A 10,871-nucleotide genomic window follows, 5' to 3' on the forward strand; every position below is an offset into this window, starting at 1 on the left:
GTTTCCGCGGCCTGGGGCCCTGTTTCCCGGCTGCCTCTCCTGTTGCTGTCTCCGGCTGTCCTGGGCCAGTGCCGCCCGCGCTGTGCCAACTCCTCAGCCTTCAGGGCTGGCTGGCTTTGATGTCAGAAGGGGCTTCCTACCCCCCACCCCCCGTTGTTCTTGCTTTTCTGAATTTCCCTGGCTTTTCTCACTTGTTTATGTTTTCAGTGTAAACTTTGTTCCAAAAAAATGCTTCTTGGTGTTTTTATTTGGATCTTGTTAAATTTATAAACTACCTTCAAAAGAACTGACATCTCTATGACGTTGAATCCCCGGGAACCTGGCGTGTCTTCCCAGTTTTGTATCCTGTGGGCGTGTAGCAAAGTTTGCCTCATGGCAGTGTTGCACATTCATTATGATGTTTGTTCCCAGTACTGATTTCTGCAGACAATGTTTTAAAATTTGTGCATTTATCTGAGCGGCAGAGACACACAGTCGGAGCTGCTATCTCGTGTTCACTCCAGTCCAAAGCTGAGAGCCGGAAACTCCATCCAGGCCTTCCGCGTGGGTGGCAGGGCATCCCTGCTGCCCCCGAGGGTGCACACTGGCAGGAAGCTGGAGTCGGAAGCAGAGCTGGGACTTGAACCCGGGATACAGCTTGTCCCAAGGGACAAGCATGCCCTCAAGGGCTCTGCCAAACACCTTCCTCTAAAATAAAATCTGAAATGCAAGGGGGGAGGCCGCACCGGCTGCAGAACCCAGAGGGGCGTGGTCAGGGCTCTGATTATCCGAGTTTCTCGGGCCACGGAGCGAGAAAGGAGCGCGGGAGGTGGCAGCGGCTGGAGGCCAGCGAGGTCTTCCTTCCTGTTAGCTGGAACAGCCTCAGCTGAGAGCTTTGGGGCAGAGGCCTGGGGGCCTCCAGCAGAGGGCCCCACTTTTCCCTTTTCCAAAGGGAAAGATTCGGGGGAGCGCTGCTGTCTGAGAGCTGGTTCCGGAAGAGGCAAACCAGGACACCGCACAGCCCAGGAGAGCGTGAGGGAGGCTCGGCCTTCTCAGAGCTCCACAAGGGACCCCAGGCAGGCGGAAGCCGCGCTGGCCCGGCCTTTTACAGGACGGACCGCGAGGGCCTCACCCCGCCTTCGCTGGGGCCGGCGAGGACCACACCAGGAGGAGCGGTGTTGAAGACGGGACAACCGCACAGGAAAACTAGCTGTGTCTCCTCCATCGCACCCTTGCTCCCCTTCCCAGCCCAGGGAGCCAGTCTGGACCAAAGCCGCAGACAGCTGGTTCACTCCCCAAATGGCTGTAACCGCCAGAGCTGGGCAAATCTGAAGCCAGGAGCTTCTTCCGGGTCCGCCACTCCCCAGATAGCTACAGTGGCCAGTTCTAGACCACGCTGAAGCCAGGAGCCAGGAGCTTCACCTAGGTCTCCCACATGGTTCTGAGGGGTCCAAGCACTTGGGCCATCTTCTGTTGCTTTTCCCAGGCCAATAGCAGGGAGCTGGATCGGAAGTGGAGCAGCCGGGACTCAAACTGGTGCCCATATGGGATGCCGGCGTCACAGGCTGTGGCTCTACCTGCTACGCCACAACAGCGGCCCTCCATAAATCTTTTTTTATTATTATTATTTTAAGGTTTTTATTTTATTCATTTGAAAGAGTTAACACAGAGAGAGAAACAGAGAGAGAGGTCTTCATCCACTGGTTCAGTTTCCAAATGGCCACAACAGCCGGAGCTGAGCCAGTCTGAAGCCAGGAGCCAGGAGCTTCTTCCGGGCCTCCCACTTGAGTGCAGGGGCTCAAGCACTTGGGCCATCTTCCACCGTTTTCCCAGGCCATAGCAGAGAGCTGGGTTGGAAGTGGAGCAGCTGGGACCCGAACCAGCACCCATATGGGAAGCCTATGCTACAGGCTGGGGCTTTAACCCATTGTGTCACAGTGCCAACCCCAAATAAATATTTTTCTAAAAAAGGTGGAAATGTGTCCGTCCATTCTCCAGTGAATGGATACACAGTAAATAGTCTATCCAATCCATGGAAATCTATTAGTCACAGAAAAGACAGAATTTCTGACAATACGATATGGGTGTGGCCAAGTATAATAAGTTGAACACAAAAGGAGAAATACTGTATTTTTTCACTTGTATGGTATATTTAGACTATTAGAGACAGAAAGTAGATTAAATTAGGGGCTGTGGGGGGGTCGAGAAAAGTAGTTATTGCTTAATCAGTAAGAATTTCTACTGGGGTGATGAGAAAGGGTCAGAAGTTGGTCGTGGTTTCGCGGCGTTGTGAATGGGGTTAATACCACGGGGCTGTGTGCTGAACATGACTGATGGATGTGTTATGAGATACCCAGATAGGGATTTTTTTAACCATATTAATTTGAAAGGCAGAGTTGCAGACAGAGAGAGAGAGAGGTCTTCGTCTGCGGGTTCACTCCCCCAGTGGCTGCAACCGCCAGGGCTGGACCAAGCAAAGCCGGGAGCCAGGAGCTTCTCTGGGTCTCCCGCCTGGGTGAGAGGGTTCCAAGCACTTGGGCCGTCCTCCTCTGCTTTCCCAGGCGCCTTACCAGGGAGCTGGCTAGAAGATGGGCAGCCAGGACACGACTGGCACCCACATGGGATGCCAGTGTTGTAAACGGTAGGGTGTGCCACAATGCCGGGCCCAATTTGATGTTTCAAAATGTTTGTTCATTGATTTTTTACTATGTGAAAGGCAGGGATACAGAGAGACAGAGAAAGACAGATCTCCTATTCACTGGTTCACCCCCCCCACCACCACCACCACCAAATGTCCGCAAGAGCCAGAGCCTGGCCAGGCCAAAGCCAGGAGCAGGGAGCTCAATCCGGGACTCCCACAGGGTGGCCCAAGTACCCGAACATCGCTACTGCCTCCCTGGGTCTGCAAGAGCAGGAAGCTGGAATTAGGAGCAGGGCCTGACCTGAACCAGGCATTCCACCATGGGACGCGTGTGTCCCCAGCAGGGCCTGAACTTCTGGGCCAAAAAATTAAATAATTAAAGAGCACTGGGGCCCCTTTATGAGCGCTAGAAGGAGCCAACACCGCCTCTGGGCGAGGGCAGGGAAGTGGGTGAGACAGGGCAGAGCAGAAGCTCTGGGACAGCCCTGCAGGCCATTTCCGGGGGAACATGCTTCCACACAGCAATCAGCTGGTCATGATTGCTGAGTCACAGGTAGTTGCAGAATTGCTGAGTCACAGGTGGTTGCTAACCTCATAAGAAACCAGGCTTTCCCCAAGGCGCGTGTATCCCTTGACCTCCAACCACACAGGAGAGTCCAGCTGCTCCACGTTCTTGCTAATGTTTCTGTTATCAGCCGTTCAGTTTCAGCCAGTCGGGCGAGTCTGGAAGTGCAGCTCCACGTGGCTTTAATTTGCGCTTTCCAGAGGTCTGAGGACGCTGAACGGGCTTTCTCTTGCTTGTTGCCTGTCTGCGTGTTTCTTTGTGAAGTGTGTATTCAAATCTCTTGACTTTTTTTTTTTTTAATATGTTTGACAGGCAGAGTTAGACAGTGAGAGGGAGAGACAGAAGGTCTTCCTTCGTTGGTTCACCCCTGAAATGGCCGCTACGGCCGGTGCTGTGCCTAGCTGAAGCCAGGAGCCAGGTGCTTCCTCCTGGTCTCCCATGCGGGTGCAGGGCCCAAGGACGTGGACCATCCTCCACTGCCCTCCCAGGCCACAGCAGAGAGCTGGACTGGAAGAGGGGCAGCCAGAACTAGAACCCAGAGCCCATATGGGATGCCAGTGCCACAGCCGGAGGATTAGCCAAGTGAGCCATGGCACTGGCCCCTTGACTTTTTTTTTTTTTTTTTTTTTGATGGAGAGCTGGACTCCCCAGATGCCTGTCTGGGAGCCAGGAACTCAATCCCGACCTCCCTTGTGGGTGACCAGCTGCTGCCTCACAGACACTTTAGTAAGAAGCTGGAGGCCGGCGCCGCGGCTCACTAGGCTAATCCTCCACCTGCGGCGCCAGCACACCAAATCTAGTCCTGGTCGGGGCACCGGATTCTGTCCCGGTTGCCCCTCTTCCAGGCCAGCTCTCTGCTGTGGCCAGGGAGTGCAGTGGAGGATGGCCCACGTGCTTGGGCCCTGCACCCCATGGGAGACCAGGAGAAGCACCTAGCTCCTGCCATTGGATCAGCACGGTGCGTTGGCTGCAGCGCGCCGGCCACGGCGGCCATTGGAGGGTGAACCAATGGCAAAGGAAGACCTTTCTCTGTCTCTCTCTCTCACTGTCCACTCTGCCTGTCAAAAAAAAAAAAAAAAAAAAAAAAAAAAAAGCTGGAGTCCGGAGCCCACACCGAGCCTCGAACCCAGGACCTCCAACGGGAGACGCAAGCACCATTGCTGCTTTGAGTTATTTGTTTGTGTGAAAGGCAGAGAGAGAGAGAGAGAGAGAGAGGGAGAGAGGGAGAGAAAGCATGTGGTATTTCCCAGCTGCAGGCTCATTCCCCAGAGGCCTGCAGTAGCTGAGGCTGGGCCAAGCTGAACTCAGGAGCCTGGAATTCAATCCAGCATTCCTGCCTGGGTGGCAGGGGCCCAGGCGCTTGGACAGGGCTTGAACCCTGGATGCCAGCGCGGGCTGCGGGTGTCCCAAGCAGTGTTCTAACTGCTCTGCCCAATGCCTGCCCCTCCCTGGTAAATCCCGATGTCAGGACAAATCCGTCATTTTGTTCTTTGGCATGGCTGCTAAAAATTCTAAGTTTCTTTAATACCTAGGGAAATGTGCACGAGCCTGTCCATCCACAGAGACAGACTCACGGCTGCTGAGGCTGGATGGGAATCAGGAAGCCCTGCAGATCAGTCTGGAGAACTGACTTTTTTTTTTTTTTTTTAAGATTTACACACAGAGAGAGGAGAGGCAGAGAGAGAGAAGGAGAGACAGAGAGAGAGAGAGGTCTTCCATCCACTGGTTCACTCCCCAATTGGCCACAACTGCCGGAACTGCGCTGATCTGAAGCCAGGAGCCAGGAGCCAGGAGCTTCTTCTGGGTCTCCCACGTGGGTGCAGGAGCCCAAGGACTTGGGCCATCTTCTACTGCTTTCCCAGGCCACAGCAAAGAGCTGGATTGGAAGTGGAGCAGCCGGGTCTCGAACCGGCGTCCATATGGGATGCCAGCACTTCAGGCCAGGGTGTTAACCCACTGCGCCACAGCGCCGGCCCCTAAAGATTTATTTATTTTACTTGAAATTCACAGTTACACAGAGAGACGACAGGCAGAGAGAGGGAGAGAGAGAGAGAGAGGTCTTCCATCTGCAGGTTCACTCCCCATTTGGCTAAAATGGCCAGAGCTGTGCCGATCTAAAGCCAGGAGCCAGGAGCTTCTCCCAGGTCTCCCACGCGAGGGCAGGGGCCCAAGGACTTGGGCCATCTTCTGCTGCTTTCCCAGGCCATAGCAGAGAGCTGGATCAGAAGTGGAGCAGCCGGGACTTGAACTGGTGCCCATGTGGGATGCCAGCACTGCAGGCGGTGGCTTTACCTGCTATGCCACAGCACCAGCCCCTACAGTGGGATTTTATAAAGGGCTGGTTTACCATTTAATTGTCCAGCACTAAGAGAATAACTAATGAAATAATTATAAACTCAGAAGAGCACCACACACAGATCCGTGGACAGAAAGCAGATCCGCGGGGCGATGAGTGACCGTTAACGGCTGAGGGTTAGGGTTGCAGTGAGGGACACATCTGGAGCCGGATGGCGGTGCTAACTGCACGGTACTGTGGGCCGCATTCTTTAAATCACTAAACTGTACACACTTTGAACGACCGCTCTTAGGGGCTGGGTTGTTTTTTTTTTTGTTTTTTTTTTTTTTTTTGGTCTAGGGGTTAAGCAGTGAACATCCCATATCAGAGTGCCTAAATTTGAGTACCAGCCGGGCTCCTGATTCCAGCTTCCTGCTAATGTGGACCCTGGGAGGCACCAGGTGGTGGCTCGAGCAGTGTGACTCCTGCCCCCACGCGGGAGACCCGGGCTGGATTCCTGGCCCTCAGCCCCGGCCTGGCCCAGCCCTGGATGGGCAGGCATTTGAGGCATGAGTGTGTAGTTGAGAATTCTCTCTGAATCTCTCACTCTTCCCTCTCAAATAACAAAATAAATAAATGCCAAGCAAACAATAAAATGTTTTCAGGTCATGAATTAATCTCAGTAAAAGTGAGCCTAAGCAGATCATTCTGCAATAATCAGAAACGGTAGCTCTTCGGGGCCCGCGTTGCGGCGTAGCCGGCTAAGCCACTGCTTGTGACACTGGCGTCTCAGGGCAGAGCACCGGTTCGAGTCCCAGCTGCTCCACTTCCAATTGTGCCCCCGGCTAACGCACCTGGGAAAGCAGTAGATGATGGTCTAAATACTTGGGGCCCTGCTACCCATGTGGGAGGCCAGGATGGAGGTCCCGACTCCTGGCGTCAGCCTGGCCCAGACCTGGCTGCTGCGACCATCTGAGGGACAAACAAGCAGAGGGAAGGGCTCTCTCTCCCACTCCGTCTCATTCTCTCTTCTCTCGCTCTGCCACCCTGGCTTTCAAATATGAATAAATATTTGTTTAAAGAAAGGCAGTTTATGAGAAATCTGAATGTAGAAACGGTAGAAAACTAAATAAAAGTGCGTAGTCTTGTGCGTACCCTGTGATCATAGCTGCACTGAAGACAAATCCCCACCACTTAAATGTAGAAAAAGCACAGGAGAAGGAGATGAATAAAAACTGTGGCAGGACTTGTAACTGCACAATGAGACTAAGAGTGATTCCATCCTCATCGCTTAGCGTGTCTGCCACCTTGGCATGTTCCAGAATTTGACTTCTTCTATAATAAATCAACAGCGGTGGGCGTTGTGGTACCGTGGGTTAAGCCACCACTCGGGATGCCCGCACCCCACCAGTGCCTAGCACTGGGTCTCACCTCCGCCTGTGCTTCTGATCCAGCCTCCTGCTAACGCGCCAGGGAGGCAGCGAATGCTGGCTCAGCTACGGAGTCCCAGAGCCTTGGGGGAGACCCAGACGGAGTCCCTGGCTCCTGGCTTCCGCCCGGCTCACCCTCTGCTCTGAGGGAATTTGTAAAGTAAATCAGCACATCCCATCTCATCTCACTCTGCCACTCTGTTTATTATTATTACTTTAAAGATGTATTTATTCACTTGAAAGGAAGAGAGAGAGGAAGAGACAGAGAGAGAGACAGAGAGATCTTCCATCTGCTGGTTCCCTCCCCAGATGGCCACAGTGGCAGGGACTGGACCCGGCCTGGAACCTGGAACTTCCTCCAGATCTCCCGTGTGGGTGGCAGAGCCCAGGCACTTGGGCCGTCTGCTGCCGCTTTCCCAGGCCCACTGGCAGGGAGCTGGATCAGAGGCGCGGCAGCCGGGGCTCGCACCAGCGTCTCCACGGGAAGCCAGCACTGCAGGCCTGGCCTTAACCTGCTGTACCACAGTGCTGACGCTTGTCACTAGTTTTTCAAATACACAAAAAATGAATAAATAAACATCTAGAAATAAATTGTTAGAAGGTGATGGCCTTTTATTTACTTTCATTTTATTTGAAATATAAAGAGACACTGGTGCTGCGGCTCACTAGGCTAATCCTCCGCCTTGCGGCGCTGGCACACCGGGTTCTAGTCCCGGTCGGGGCACCGGATTCTGTTCCGGTTGCCCCTCTTCCAGGCCACAGCTCTCTGCTGTGGCCCGGGAGGGCAGTGGAGGATGGCCCAAGTGCTTGGGCCCTGCACCCCATGGGAGACCAGGAGAAGCACCTGGCTCCTGCCATCGGATCAGCGCAGTGCGCCGGCCATAGCAGCCATTGGGGGGTGAACCAGTGGAAGGAAGGAAGGTCTTTCTCTCTCTCTCTCTCTCTCTCTCTCTCTGACTCTGCACTGTGTGAGGCTCCGACCTTTCATTCACTGACTCAGCAAATCCCTGGATCATCTTCAGCAGACCGTGGGAGGGGGCAGGGCCCTCGCCTTCCGGGAGCTCCCAGACCAGCCGCCAGCCGAGCGCAGGTGGAGCTGGGTGCTGGCTAACGCAGTGTGTGCAGGCCCTGCGGGAAGAACTGGGGAGGATCCGAAACCTGGGGGAGGCGGCCTTTGCCACAGCCTCCAGGGACTGAGCGGGGGCAGGTGGGGTGGAGGGGGTGGCGGTGAGGAAGGGCCTGGGGGGGCAGCCCTCTGCAGCTTGGAGTAAAGACACGCCCGCCCCAGCCTGCTGGGCGTCCAAGGAGTCTCCTGCTCCATCTTCCCTCCCGTCTGAGGCTCGGTTCTGGGATTCCCAGATGCAGCTGTCTCGGGGGGAGGCACGGAGCAGAAGCCCTGGGGGAGGGAGGCAGGCTCTGTGGTTGATGGGGGGGCGCATGAACACACACACACACACATGCACACACACACACACACACACACACCCTGTGTGACAGCGCCACACCCGCTGGCTTCCTCTGCATTGGGGGGGGGGGGCAGTCTCTGTGGTTGATGGGGGGGGCGCATGAACACACACACACACATGCATGCACACACACACACACACACACACACCCTGTGTGACAGCGCCACACCCGCTGGCTTCCTCTGCATTGGGGGGGGGGCAGGCGGGCTCCCACAGGCCGAGCACTGGACACCTCCCCATGGAAGCTCCAAAACAAGGGGTGATGGCGTGGTCACCCACAGAGTGGACGATCTGGTCAGAGCCAAGTGCTGGAAACCAGGAAGTGGGGGGCCTCGGGCCCTCCGGCCGCCGCGGGGAGCCCCCACTGCGGCCACGTCCCCGCCGCTGCTGTCCTGGCCCTGCCGAGAGGGACCGCAGAGCCGGCCGAAGGGCGTAGGAAATCAGCTCTCGGCAGTCACTGGACAGTGACTCTTCTGTTTTTTTTTTTTTTCTTGGTTATTTTTTTCTCGGTGTTTTGAGTCACTGGCTGAGTAAATCTGAAAGAACAGAGAAGGAACCGTGGCCAAAGCGCCCACCTTCGGCCCCTGGAGGCGTCAGAACTTCCTCCCGGACCCCCGGCAGTGGTCGGGTTTTGGCGGTTTTCACGGGGGCACCGGGCAGGGGGCTGGCACGCCGTGTCCCCTGTCACAGCCCAGCGCTGCCTTCCTCTCTTCCTCTCCAGTTTCCTGCTGGAGCGAGCCCTGGGCGGCAGCAGGTCGTGGCCCGACTACTTGGGCATTTGGTCAAGGCCAAGGAGATACCTGCTCCCTGGACGAGGTAGGGAAGTCTGCACAGGGGACCTGGATTGGGTTCCTGGTTCCTGGCTTAGGCTTGGCCCAGCTCTGGCTGTTGGTAGGCATTTGGGGAGTGAGCCAACGGATGGGGATCGCTCTGTCTCCTTTTCAAGTAAAAGGAAAGCAGGTATATATATATTTAAGACGGCAGACAGAGGCTTCAACATTCTGAGTCAGAAAGAAGGAACCCGACAGGTGCTGGTGGTCGGGGGGGCGTCTCCAATGCAGCGTCTGGATGTGCACTTCCGGTGCCCACTCCACACCTCAAGGGAGGAGGTGGCCTGCATCTTACAACCAGCCTCCCAGGGCTGGGCGCTCCGAGTCTTTGCCGCCCACGTGGGAGACCTGGATTGAGAACCCACTTAGCTTTGGCCTTGGCTAGCCCCTCGCTGTTTTGGGATTTGGGAAGTGAACCAGAGATGGGAAATTTCACTCTCTTTCTCTCTTTAAGATTTATTTTATTTATTTGAAAGAGTTACAGAGAGGGAGAGACAGAAAGAGAGAGGGAGAGGTCTTCCATCCACTGGTTCACTCCCAAATGGCTGCAACAGCCAGTTCAGGGTCAGGCAGAAGCCAGGAGCCTGGAATTCCATCCAGGTCCCCTACATGGGTGCAGGGGCCAAGCACCCGGGCTAAGTTCTGCCGCTTTCCCAGGCACACTAGCAGGGAGCTGGATCAGAAGTGGAGCAGCCGGGACTCAAACTGGCGCTCATCACATGGGATGCTGGTGTCACGGGTGGCAGCTGACTCACTGTGCCACACGCTGGCCTTCTCTGTCTACCTCTCAAAAAAATACATAATACTCTAAGGGAAAAAATAAGGTATCCCAAATGATTTCATCAGCTGAAACCGAGAAGCCCGTGGGACTCTTGCTAAATGCCGATTTTTTAGCTCTGTGTTGGCTGAGCGGCATCAGGGCTCGGGCGTCCTGTGGTCCAAGCCCTCCATCTTCATGGAGGACAAAGCTGCCTTCGGCCCCCGGGCCGCCCACCGGCAGCACGGCTGAGCGACCCCGAGGCCCGCTCCCCTCAAGAGCAGTGGCCCAGACGGCTGGTAAACACCCCTCTGTTGGTCAAGGCCGAGGCGATCTCTGCCTCCCCCAGGAGGTGGGGGAAGTCCAAAGGCGCTTTTAATAGGTCTGTTCAGGTTAGCTGCTGACGAGGTCACTGAAGGACCCACTTCCCCACGCTGACGGGAACCGCGGTGCCCGGTTCTCACCCGGCGTGACTCACTCCATCTGTCCATCTGCCGGTGACACGACCAGATTTCAAAGGCGCAGACTGCAGGAAGACGGGCAGCTGCCATGGGTCTCATGTCAGCTCAGCCACCAATGCCCCCTGACAGCCAGGGGCCTTGGGGACGGCATCCAGTCCCTGTAGGCCCTGGCTGGACCGAAGCCCGCCAGGAGTCTTCCCAGCGCACCCACGGCCCCATCACCCTGGGGTCGCCTTCTCTGTCCAACGGCCACCCGAGGGGCCAATCTGCAATGTGCACTGGCCGCAGTCCAGGAAGACGAGATGAGACCCCGGTCGTCTGCAGGACAAACATTGAGACCCCGGGACTCTCCTAAAACTGTGGATAGCGCTAACCCCCGTGTATCTGCGATGTTCGCTCCTACGCATGCCCATGATAAAATTCATTTTATAGATCACAGTAAGAGATTAATAATAACTAATGTAAAG

Source organism: Oryctolagus cuniculus, chromosome 17 (assembly GCF_051225735.1).
Source record: "Oryctolagus cuniculus isolate XC-2025 breed Fujian yellow rabbit chromosome 17, ASM5122573v1, whole genome shotgun sequence".
Taxonomy (NCBI): domain Eukaryota; kingdom Metazoa; phylum Chordata; class Mammalia; order Lagomorpha; family Leporidae; genus Oryctolagus; species Oryctolagus cuniculus.